The sequence below is a fragment of the Polyodon spathula genome, chromosome 16 (genome assembly GCF_017654505.1).
Source record: "Polyodon spathula isolate WHYD16114869_AA chromosome 16, ASM1765450v1, whole genome shotgun sequence".
NCBI classification, from domain to species: domain Eukaryota; kingdom Metazoa; phylum Chordata; class Actinopteri; order Acipenseriformes; family Polyodontidae; genus Polyodon; species Polyodon spathula.
Genome location: NC_054549.1, coordinates 9,255,891 through 9,268,870, shown reverse-complemented (window position 1 = coordinate 9,268,870; position 12,980 = coordinate 9,255,891). Strand labels below are relative to the sequence as shown.

The window sequence follows — 12,980 nt, the reverse complement described above, 5'->3', positions numbered from 1 at the left end:
AAATACATTCTAAAGCCCTCCGTGTCTATTCGCAGCACACTTTGTTTTCTCCCAAATGACAGATTAACGACTTGAAGAAATGACTATAATTAAAGCCTGCTTAAGTGCTGTACCAGACGAGTCTGGTCGGTCTCGTGCTTGTGTCTGGATGTTCCTGCTGGTTTCATGCTGCTAATGAAAGGGGCTGGCACAGGGGAAGCGGTCAAGCCACAGTATTTGCCTGTCTGCTACAGTGTACACTTAGCACAGCAGCATCACAGGGTGCTATTAAAAGCTTGCCGGCACAGCAAGCACACGGGAAACTCGCACACGGGCCCCGCTATTCATAAAACTCAATTAAAAAGAGCCGAGGACTGCACTCTTCAGTGTTTGCAAACACCCTCGTCTGAGATTAAACAGCCCTTTGAAAAGTGGAAATGAATTTACAACCCCGCTGGTGATTCCAGTAACCAGGATACGCCAGGGTCCCACAAATGTTTAAAAAGTTTTTTTTTTTTTTTTTAAATCAATGACAATCTCACACCAGGCAACGCAAGTGAGATGTCTAATCTGCGTGCAGGCCTGGGTTTGGAAATCCTCTCTCGCGTGGGAATATGTGTTCATCACAGAGTAAGTACACAAGCCTCCTTGTCTGTAACGCTGGCGCATTGTTGTCTGTTGTGTTGCTGCCATCTCCAGCAACGTAAAACGCTGAACCATCAGCCGTGAAGCTTAAGAACGCCAGCAGGAGGCAGAATGCTCCAAGAACAGGCTTGATCTGTTTGAAGGAAAGGGCCTGGGGTATTGATGAAGACTGCTACATATCACTGGAGCACCTCACTGTGACACAGCACTGATACACAGTCACTCTGAAGATCACTCCACTGCATATCACTGGAGCACCTCACTGTGACACAGCACTGATACACAGTCACTCTGAAGATCACTCCGCTACATATCACTGGAGCACCTCACTGTGACACAGCACTGATACACAGTCACTCTGAAGATCACTCCACTACATATCACTGGAGCACCTCACTGTGACACAGCACTGATACACAGTCACTCTGAAGATCACTCCGCTACATATCACTGGAGCACCTCACTGTGACACAGCACTGATACACAGTCACTCTGAAGATCACTCCACTGCATATCACTGGAGCACCTCACTGTGACACAACACTGATACACAGTCACTCTGAAGATCACTCCGCTACATATCACTGGAGCACCTCACTGTTACACAGCACTGATACACAGTCACTCTGAAGATCACTCCGCTACATATCACTGGAGCACCTCACTGTGACACAGCACTGATACACAGTCACTCTGAAGATCACTCCACTGCATATCACTGGAGCACCTCACTGTGACACAGCACTGATACACAGTCACTCTGAAGATCACTCCACTGCATATCACTGGAGCACCTCACTGTGACACAGCACTGATACACAGTCACTCTGAAGATCACTCCGCTACATATCACTGGAGCACCTCACTATGACACAGCACTGATACACAGTCACTCTGAAGATCACTCCACTGCATATCACTGGAGCACCTCACTATGACACAGCACTGATACAGTCACTCTGAAGATCACTCCACTGCATATCACTGGAGCACCTCACTGTGACACAGCACTGATACACAGTCACTCTGAAGATCACTCCACTGCATATCACTGGAGCACCTCACTGTGACACAGCACTGATACACAGTCACTCTGAAGATCACTCCGCTACATATCACTGGAGCACCTCACTGTTACACAGCACTGATACACAGTCACTCTGAAGATCACTCCACTGCATATCACATATATAGGACTCACACACACACACACACACTGAGACAGACACACAGACACTGAGACAGACACACACACTGAGAAAGACAAACAGACACTGTGACAGGCGCACACACACACTGAGACAGACACACACCCCGTTTTCTTCTCATACACCATGCTCTACTCCAGTCTCTTCTATTTCTCACTCGTGACCAGATCTCTTCGTGAGAACACACATACTGTACAAAAGGGATTTCTGTCTTGGTCATGCCATTTGCACCCGGTCTACCCATGAGGCTGACACGGGTCATAAAACCAAATTCTAAATCAATACCTTCGCAGGCAGCATTCCCCCTCAGCTCCCCTCTGACACGCAACGCAACGGGCTGCACAGAGGGGTCTAGCAACCCTTCAGATCAAGCTCCGTGTTTTAGAAGAAGCGGCGCTTTGGGGCGATGAGCTGCTCCGTGGAGCGTGAGCTGAAACTCTGGAGCCTCAAGAACCAGCAGCCTAGGGCTGCCCAGCTGATTTCAATAAGAACCGCGGCTGCAGAGGAGCTGGCTGGATGTCTCAGAGCTAGAGAGGCCGCACCAGAGTTTACAAACAACTCCCTCTCCTGCTGCCCCGACATCTCAGGACACAGCCCGCCACACGCACTCCGGCACCCGGCAAGCTGGCCAGCAAACAAACGTGGCAGCTCTATCTGCGCGAGACCCTCGTAACCAAGCACAGCTATTGAATCCTGCTTGAACTCCAGTGGAGGGGAGGGCTGGTTCTGTGCAGGCAGGCAGGCAGGCATACAGGAAGGGAGGCAGGCAGGCAGGCAGAAACAGCACAAGCTTTACTTTCCTCCAGCAGTCACAGGATTTGTTTCCAGCTCCTGGTAAAGCCGAGGACAGCTCCTCAGTGAGGCAGCGTTTCACCCTGAACTCTAATGACGTAGCGAAGCGCAATCTCCTTCCCTAGTCATCTTATTATTTTTTAATCTCTCAGATCTCTGAAGCCAAACTTGCAGGTTTGTTTTGACGTCTTTCCCTAGGAGCGCATCTGAACGAAGGCAACAATTATCCTCGTAGCTGCTTTTAAAAAAACACACCAACTAGGATCACAAACAACAACTGTGATAAACATTCCTGAGACTTTGGTGCGGTGTTGCATGCAGCTGTTTGCGTGTAATCACTGGCATTAGAAAGCACAGCTGCACCATCATTGAAATGTTATTCTAGTGACAGATTCTTAATGCACCATCCTCTGCAATCACCCCCAAAAAACACACCTTCAATCAACACTAATAAAAACATCTAAAACACCCGCAGCTAACTTCTAAAACCTGGCCAGCAATGAGTTTTAAACCTGATACCCAAGGAATTGTCTGTCCGAGAGCTCCCTGCTCCCAGGTGAGCAGATGGGACTGTCTCTCTCAGAGAGCTCCCTGCTCCCAGGTGAGCAGATTGTCCAGGCTTGCTGCAAAGTGCCTGCTCCCTCACATCACTATAGCCCCTTGTCTCTGGACAGGCAGCCTGGTAAACAGTGTCGAGAGGTTCCCCGTGTTTACAGGGCTGCCCTGTTGTTGTCAGAGATGGTAATTCAAGGTTAGGTCACAGAGTCTGAAGTGCACAGTACAGGTGCGACACTTCACACTGTGCAAGAACCTTACCCTGATTCACTGTCCTGGAAGCTCGCGCTTTAGCGATGAGCAGCCAGACAGAGTTTCTAAAGGACCGCTGTAAACTTGTCTGTATCTGTCTGCCTCGTTCGTGGAAGTCTCTGTGATGAAGCTGTTTTCCTCTCAGGAGGTCTGTGCACAAGCGGATCAATCCAGCGACGGGAATAAGACTCCCGTTGCAGAGCAGTTTGATCCGGTCCTGGTTTCACTATGAATTTATTATTAATAAGACCCACCTGAGCTGGGTACCTACCTACACACTGAGGCTAATGAAGCTGGTAGTTAAACCTGGACTGGGTGACACTGCTGTGAGACAGGAGTCCGATTCCCAGCCCTGGAATGAATGAATATATATAACAGACCTGGACTGGGTGACACTGCTGTGAGACAGGAGTTCGATTCCCAGCCCTGGAATGAATGAATATATATAACAGACCTGGACTGGGTTACACTGCTGTGAGACAGGAGTCCGATTCCCAGCCCTGGAATGAATGAATATATATAACAGACCTGGACTGGGTGACACTGCTGTGAGGCAGGAGTCCGATTCCCAGCCCTGGAATGAATGAATATATATAACAGACCTGGACTGGGTGACACTGCTGTGAGGCAGGAGTCCGATTCCCACTGCTGTGAGTCAGGAGTCCGATTCCCAGCCCTGGAATGAATGAATATATATAACAGACCTGGACTGGGTGACACTGCTGTGAGACAGGAGTCCGATTCCCAGCCCTGGAATGAATGAATATATATAACAGACCTGGACTGGGTGACACTGCTGTGCGGACCAGGAGTCCACTGGAGGTGACACCTGTGCCACAGTCCCTGGCCCTGAATGAATATAGATACAGGACCACTGGACTGGGTGAGGGGTGGTGCGTTGTGTGCGGGCAGGAGTCCGGAATTCCCATACCCCGGAATGCGATTGGCCCCCAGACCCTGGAAGTGCTTATGTCCGATTCCCAATGAATTATATATAACAGACCTGGACTGGGTGACACTGCTGTGAGACAGGAGTCCGAAATTTCCCAGCCCTGGAATGAATGAATATATATACAGACCCTGGAACTGGGTGACACTGGCTGTAGACAGGAGGATCCCCGATTCCCCCCAGCCCCCCTGGAATGAATGAATCATAAAGATAACAGACCTGGAACTTGTGTTGACCTGCTGTGAGGACAGGAAGTTCCTCCACGCGATTCCACCGCCCTGGAATGAAATGAATACTCGTACAGATATATAACAAGACCTGGAAACTGGTGTGACACTCGCTCACAACTCTAGCAGGGTGAGAACGGAGGCTGTCCGATTCCACCTGGACTGGGTTACACTGCTGTGAGACAGGAGTCCGATTCCCAGCCCTGGAATGAATGAATATATATAACAGACCTGGACTGGGTGACACTGCTGTGAGACAGGAGTCCGATTCCCAGCCCTGGAATGAATGAATATATATAACAGACCTGGACTGGGTGACACTGCTGTGCGGCAGGAGTCCGATTATCAGCCCTGGAATGAATGAATATATATAACGGACCTGGACTGGGTGACACTGCTGTGCGGCAGGAGTCCGATTCCCAGCCCTGGAATGAATGAATATATATAACAGACCTGGACTGGGTGACACTGCTGTGAGACAGGAGTCCGATTCCCAGCCCTGGAATGAATGAATATATATAACAGACCTGGACTGGGTGACACTGCTGTGAGGCAGGAGTCCGATTCCCAGCCCTGGAATGAATGAATATATATAACAGACCTGGACTGGGTGACACTGCTGTGAGGCAGGAGTCCGATTCCCAGCCCTGGAATGAATGAATATATATAACAGACCTGGACTGGGTTACACTGCTGTGAGGCAGGAGTCCGATTCCCAGCCCTGGAATGAATGAATATATATAACAGACCTGGACTGGGTGACACTGCTGTGAGACAGGAGTCCGATTCCCAGCCCTGGAATGAATGAATATATATAACAGACCTGGACTGGGTGACACTGCTGTGAGTCAGGAGTCCGATTCCCAGCCCTGGAATGAATGAATATATATAACAGACCTGGACTGGGTGACACTGCTGTGAGGCAGGAGTCCGATTCCCAGCCCTGGAATGAATGAATATATATAACAGACCTGGACTGGGTGACACTGCTGTGAGGCAGGAGTCCGATTCCCAGCCCTGGAATGAATGAATATATATAACAGACCTGGACTGGGTGACACTGCTGTGAGGCAGGAGTCCGATTCCCAGCCCTGGAATGAATGAATATATATAACAGACCTGGACTGGGTGACACTGCTGTGAGGCAGGAGTCCGATTCCCAGCCCTGGAATGAATGAATATATATAACAGACCTGGACTGGGTGACACTGCTGTGAGGCAGGAGTCCGATTATCAGCCCTGGAATGAATGAATATATATAACAGACCTGGACTGGGTGACACTGCTGTGAGGCAGGAGTCCGATTCCCAGCCCTGGAATGGATGAATATATATAACAGACCTGGACTGGGTTACACTGCTGTGAGGCAGGAGTCCGATTCCCAGCCCTGGAATGAATGAATATATATAACAGACCTGGACTGGGTGACACTGCTGTGAGACAGGAGTCCGATTCCCAGCCCTGGAATGAATGAATATATATAACAGACCTGGACTGGGTGACACTGCTGTGAGGCAGGAGTCCGATTCCCAGCCCTGGAATGAATGAATATATATAACAGACCTGGACTGGGTGACACTGCTGTGCGACAGGAGTCCGATTCCCAGCCCTGGAATGAATGAATATATATAACAGACCTGGACTGGGTGACACTGCTGTGAGACAGGAGTCCGATTCCCAGCCCTGGAATGAAGGAATATGTAACAGAGCATCACAGTTGCACGTCCTCCAAGTGAGTCTGAGAGTTTGTTGATGCATTTCCAAACAGACGCAGACGAACCCCAAAACCCCTGAAAGCATAACACACCACAGAGGAGTTTCAACCTGCAAGTCATGAAACTCCAGTTAATGCACGATCTTAAAACAGCAGAGTCGGGGCTACTTTCACACGGATTTCAGACAGTGAGAGTCGGAGCATTCCTACTTGCAAGTAAAAAATAACCAAACAAATAAATAATTCCCAGCAGGTGATCTTTGAAGAGGACACTTGATTTTAGCACAGCACCGCCCCCTTGTGGGCTGAACCCGAACTGCAAGCCTCTCCCAAGCTGCTCCTGGAATCACCCTCTTGATAAACTGCAGATAACCAGGCCTGCGTTTCACAAGACAACAATTAATCATTGTTGTCGTTCCAAAAACATAATAAATGACGCAGATTTAGTTTTTTTTGCAATTAGGAATTAATTATAAAAGTCTAATTAAATTGCACCCCCCCCCCCCCAATCATTGTAAATGCACGCAATGTTCTATTTTGTGTAAACTGTAATGCATTCCTGTGACTCGCCTCCCATCGTGTATATTATCGCCTCTCGGTCAGATCAGGAGCGAGTTCGCTCTTCACCTCGCTTCTCCACTCGCCACCCAGCGGCGCATCGCGTAAACACACTCCTCAAACACGCGTGGGTCCTGCTTTGGTGTCGTTAAACACCCGCTTACTCACACGCAGCGCACTGGATTTTGTTTACAAATTACAGATAAAGTCTTCGCCTCGGGACAGCGGCTGCATTTTATAAAGTAAAAAACCAAAATAAACCCGCAACACTGCGCCAGGAGAAAATCAATCACGTTTTCATAAGAGCGCTAATAATACAGACCTCTTAGCATGCCGCTCACCATCACCTCACTCAATTAAAACACACACGGAAACATACAGAATATATGAAACACAGAGATATTACACACACACACACTATATAGAAACACAGAGATATTACACACACACACACTATATAGAAACACAGAGATATTACACACACACACACACTATATAGAAACACAGAGATATTACACACACTATATAGAAACACAGAGATATTACACACACACACTATATAGAAACACAGAGATATTACACACACACACACACTATATAGAAACACAGAGATATTACACACACACACACTATATAGAAACACAGAGATATTACACACACACACACACTATATAGAAACACAGAGATATTACACACACACACACTATATAGAAACACAGAGATATTAACACTCAGATTATACATCTACATACACTCAGAGCTATGACACACACTGATTATATATCTATATAAACACGCACACGCAGGGCTCCCGGGTCCCGGCACAGAGCCGCTTCTCATGCCGGTGCTGCGAGGGGGTTGGTTTAGTTTGGATTATGAATTGCGCGCAGTTCCTCTCGGTTTGGATTATGAATTGCGCGCAGTTCCTCTCGGTTTGGATTATGAATTGCGCGCAGTTCCTCTCGGTTTGGATTATGAATTGCGCGCAGTTCCTCTCGGTTTGGATTATGAATTGCGCGCAGTTCCTCTCGGTTTGGATTATGAATTGCGCGCAGTTCCTCTCGGTTTGGATTATGAATTGCGCGCAGTTCCTCTCGGTTTGGATTATGAATTGCGCGCAGTTCCTCTCGGTTTGGATTATGAATCGGCGCTGCTTCTCTTTCTCGGATCAGGAGGAGCTGCTCGTGTGATGCGCTCTGGTTGTTTTGCACACGGACAGATAAATGCATTGCATGCCAGACTCGGATACCTCTCTCCTCTCTCGTCATCCTCGTCTCCTTCGCTCGTCTCCTCGGACCCTCATTAACCTAGCCTCCCTCCGTCTCCCATCACCTCACAGTCTCCCCCTCCCCCTCTCTCCTCTCCCTCTCTCCTCTCTCCTCTCGCCTCTTGTCCCGTGTAGAAGACACAGGGGGCTCTCACGTGCTACACTCGTAACACAGCCCCCCCCTGTCTCTCTCTCTCTGTCTCTCGCCTCGCTGTCCCGGGGTGTCCCGGGGTGTCCCGGGGTGTCCCGGGCTGGGGGGCGGCTCCTCTCCCCCCCCCGGACTCTCTCCTCTTTTGGGATGATAAAGCAATGAAAGCTCGCGCTGCAGAACTGCGGAATCCAGCCCGTTCTCTCGCGCTTACCTTCCGGCTTGTTTTCGGCAGCCATTTCCCCTCCGCGCGCCACATCCTCCTCCTCCTCCTCCTCGCGAGCGGGGCCGCCTCGCGCGTGCACGGCGCGGCACCGCGTCACGGGGGGGCGGGGCGACGGGCGGGGGATCATCCCATTGGTCGTGAGGACGGTGACTGACGGCGCGGTATCCAGTCGCTCTTTGGAATCGCAGCCCGTCGTCCCGCCCCTCCTTGTCACTCAGCTCCTCGTTGGTTGCGAGTTCGTATTTAAGGGAGAGCTTGACAAGGCTGTGGGCCAATAGGAAGCGAGCACTCGGCTTGCCTGGCTCAGAGTGAAGCGTCAGTCAGTCAGTCAGTCAGTCAGTCAGTCAGTCAGTCAGTCAGTCAGTGTGTGTGTGTGTGTGTGTGTGTGTGTGTGTGTGTGTGTGTGTGTGTGTGTGTGTGTGTGGGACTGGGCACAGCCTGTGTGTGTGTCAGTGTGCAGTGTGTGTGTGGGACTGGGCACAGCCTGTGTGTGTGTGTGTGCAGTGTGTGTGTGTGTGTGTGCAGTGTCAGTGTGCAGTGTGTGTGTGTGGGACTGGGCACAGCCTGTGTGTGTGTCAGTGTGTGTGTGTGTGTGTGGGACTGGGCACAGCCTGTGTGTGTGTGTGTGTGTGTGTGTCAGTGTGTGTGTGTGGGACTGGGACTGGGCACACCTGTGCGTGTCGTGTCACACAACAACACACGTTGTGTGTCGGTCCACAACGACACAGCCCCCACTCACCCTTGTTCACTCCAGTGTCCCGTGGTCACACCATGGCGCCCTCACTGGTCACCAACACACACCCAGTCTGTGTGTGGCGTGTGTGTCCCACTTGCACACCACACCTGTGTGTGTGTGCATTGTGATGTGTGTGTGTGTGCACAGTGCCCTGACCGTGTCGGCACAGCCCTGTGTGTGTGTGTGTGTGTGTGTGTGGGGGACTGGGCACAGCCTGTGTGTGTGTCAGTGTGCAGTGTGTGTGTGTGGGACTGGGCACAGTGTGTGTGTGTGTGTGTGCAGTGTGTGTGTGGGACTGGGCCAGGTGCACTGTGTTGTGTCCAGTGTGCTTCCCCACACCAACTGTGGCATTACACCAACTGGGTGTGGTGTGTGTGTGGTGTCGCGGCGCATACAGTTCGGAAGCTCACCTAGTGTCACACCACGGCCTCGACCAGTTATGACCGTCAAACAACTGGACACCCAGCCTTCCTGACCCGTGTCGTGTGTGTGTGTTTGTGGTGTGTCATGTGTGTGTGTGGGGGACTGGGCACAGCCTGTGTGTGTGTGTGTGTGTGTGTGTGTGTGTGTGACCGCTCTGTGGCTCATTGTGGTGTCTGTGTTGTGGACACAGTGGCTTAACAGTGTGGCATGTCACCTCCTACCCCGTGTAAGTGTGTGTGTGTCAGTGTGTGCAGTGTGTGTGTGTGTGTGGGACTGTCACACAACCTACCCCATGTGTTGTGGGTGGTGTGTGCACGTGTGTTTGTGAACACACACCACTGACCCGTGTGTGTGGGGACTGGGCACAGCCACCTGTATGGTGACAAGTGCATGTGTCACACATGGCACAGTGTTGTTTGTGTGTCCTACAGGGTGTCAGTCCTGTGTGGAGGTTGGTTGGTGTGTGTGTCCCGGGACTTGGTACACACCACAGTTGTGTGCACCGCACTGCAGTTGTCACACACACAGTGTGGACCACCACCAAGGGCTCGGATCACACACGTTTGTGTTACTTCCCGTGTCAGACACATGTGACAGTCTCACACTCACACTGGCCCCCGTGTCTGTATGTGTGTGTGTGTGTGTGTGACTGGGCACAGCCTGTGTGTGTGTGTGTGCAGTGTGTGTGTGGGACTGGGCACAGCCTGTGTGTGTGTGTCAGTGTGCAGTGTGTGTGTGGGACTGGGCACAGCCTGTGTGTGTGTCAGTGTGCAGTGTGTGTGTGTGGGACTGGGCACAGCCTGTGTGTGTGTCAGTGTGTGTGTGCAGTGTGCAGTGTGTGTGTGTGGGACTGGGCACAGCCTGTGTGTGTGTGCAGCCTGTGTGTGTGCAGTGTGTGTGTGTGGGACTGGGCACAGCCTGTGTGTGTGTGTGTGCAGTGTGTGTGTGTGGGTGACTGGGCACAGCCTGTGTGTGGACTGGTCACACTGTGGGGTGTCAGTGTGCGACACACACAGTCAACACACACTGGGATGTGTCCCTGCCCCGTGTGATCACACACAACAGCCACCCGTCTTGTGTCACACGTCACTGTACGGTGTGTGCCTCCTACCGGGCACAGCCCGTGTCGGTGTGTGTGTGTGCAGTGACACAGTTGTGTGGTTGTTTCAGTGTAGTGTGTGTGGTGTGGTGTGGTCACCCTGCGCCATGTGTGTGTGTGACACAAACCTGCGTGTGTGTGTCTTGTTGTGTGTGTGGGACTGGGGCCAGCCTTGTGTTGTGTGTGCACACACTGTGTGTGTTGTGTGTGCAGTCCTGTGTGGGACAGGGGGACACAGCCTGTCCACCACGTCACACACACTGTGCAGTTGTGTGTGTGTGGGACACCCTGGGCACACCACAGTGTGTGTGTGTGTGGGTGTTGTGTGTGTGACCCGTGTCAGGACACCCACACAAGTGTGTCACACACCACACACCCACTGTGTTCCCGTGTCGGACACACACACACAGCAATGTGTGTGTGTGTGTGCAGTGTGTGTGTGTTGTGTCAGTGTGCAGTGTGTGTGTGTGTGTGTGTGTGTGTGTGTGTGTGTGGGACTGGGCACAGTGTGTGTGTGTGTCAGTGTGCAGTGTGTGGTGTGGGACTGTGCACAGCCTGTGTGTGCAGTGTGTGTGTGTGTGGGACTGGGTGCCACCCCTGTCCCTGTGTGTCACCACACACACTGGTTGTGCATGTCAGTCACAGTGTGTTGGTCGTCTGTCACACACCACACCCTGTGTGCAGTGTGTGTGTGTGTGGGACTGGGCACAGTGTGTGTGTGTGTGTGTCAGTGTGCAGTGTGTGTGTGTGGGACTGGGCACAGCCTGTGTGTGTGTGTGTCAGTTTGGTGTGGCAGTCACACCCTACCCGTTGTCGGGACAGGGCACAGCCTGGTGTGTGTGGTGTGTGTGTGTCAACTGGAGTGTGTGTGTGTGTGTGTGTCAGTGTGCACAGTGTGTGTGTGTGGTGGACACCACACCACACGTCCACAGCCTGTGTGCCCGTGTGTGACAGTGTGCAGTGTGTTGTGTGGGACTGTCGGGCACAGTGGTGTGTGTTTGTGTGTGTGTCAGTGTGCAGTGTGTGTGTGGGACTGGGCACAGCCTGTGTGTGTGTCAGTGTGCAGTGTGTGTGTGTGGGACTGGGCACAGCCTGTGTGTGTGTGTGTGTGTGTGTGTGTGTGTGTGTGTGGGACTGGGCACAGCCTGTGTGTGTGTCAGTGTGCAGTGTGTGTGTGTGGGACTGGGCACAGCCTGTGTGTGTGTGTGTGTGTGTGCAGTGGTGTGTCCCACTGGGGCACAGCCTGTGTGTGTGGTGTGTCACACACACTGGTGTGTGTGTCACACTTTGTGTGTGTGGATGTCGACACGTGTGGTGTGTGTTTGTGTCCACACACTGGTGCACCAGTGTGTGTGTGTGTGGTGTGTGCACCCGTTGTGTGACCACACACACAGCCACACACTGTGTGTGTGGTGGGACACACACACACAGTTTGTGGTGAGTTCGGGGGTGTGTGGTGTGTCCCAGTGTGGGTGTGTGTGTGGTGGTGTGGTGTGGCACCACACACCACCCGGTGTGTGTGTGTGTGTGCACAGTGTGTGTGTGTGTGTGTGTGTGCAGTGTGTGTGTGTGTGTGTGTGTGACTGGGCATGTGCCTGTGTGTGTGTCAGTGTGTGTGTGTGTGTGGGCACAGCCTGTGTGTGTGTGTGTGTGTGTGTGTGTGTCAGTGTGCAGTGAGCCTGTGTGTGTGTGTGTGTGTCAGTGTGCAGTGTGTGTGTGTGGGACTGGGCACAGCCTGTGTGTGTGTGTGTCAGTGTGCAGTGTGTGTGTGGGACTGGGCACAGCCTGTGTGTGTGTCAGTGTGCAGTGTGTGTGTGGGACTGGGCACAGCCTGTGTGTGTGTGTGTGCAGTGTGTGTGTGTGGGACTGGGCACAGCCTGTGTGTGTGTGTCAGTGTGTGTGTGTGTGTGTGGGACTGGGCACAGCCTGTGTGTGTGCAGCTCCACACCCCACCAGTCACACGGGTCCCGTGTCGGACACATGTGTGTGTGGTGGATTTGTCTGCACGTCACACACACCAGTGTAGACACACACCACAGGATGTGTCACACTACCTGTACACCCCTGGGCTGTGTGTGTGTCGTACAGTGTGTGTGTGTGTGGACACACGTGTGTTGTGTGTGTGTGTGTGTGTGTGTGTGTGTGTGTTTTGTGTGTGTGTGTGTGTGTGTGTGTCAGTGTGTGTGTGTGTGTGTGTGTGTG

General features: G+C 51.8%; 1 long non-coding RNA gene across 3 annotated transcripts in view; it reads right to left on the bottom strand.

Annotated features, from left to right (window-relative positions):
• LOC121328390 overlaps positions 1-8,597 on the bottom strand; it is a 33,002-nt gene extending 24,405 nt beyond the window's left edge. For 2 of the 3 annotated variants that reach the window (XR_005951678.1, XR_005951677.1), the window contains exon 1: positions 8,509-8,597. This is a non-coding gene — a long non-coding RNA (uncharacterized LOC121328390). Of the gene's footprint in view, positions 1-7,679; positions 7,701-8,508 lie in introns of those variants that run through there. The other variant, XR_005951679.1, reaches the window with a different exon arrangement.
• Between the last annotated feature and the right edge of the window lie 4,383 nt (positions 8,598-12,980).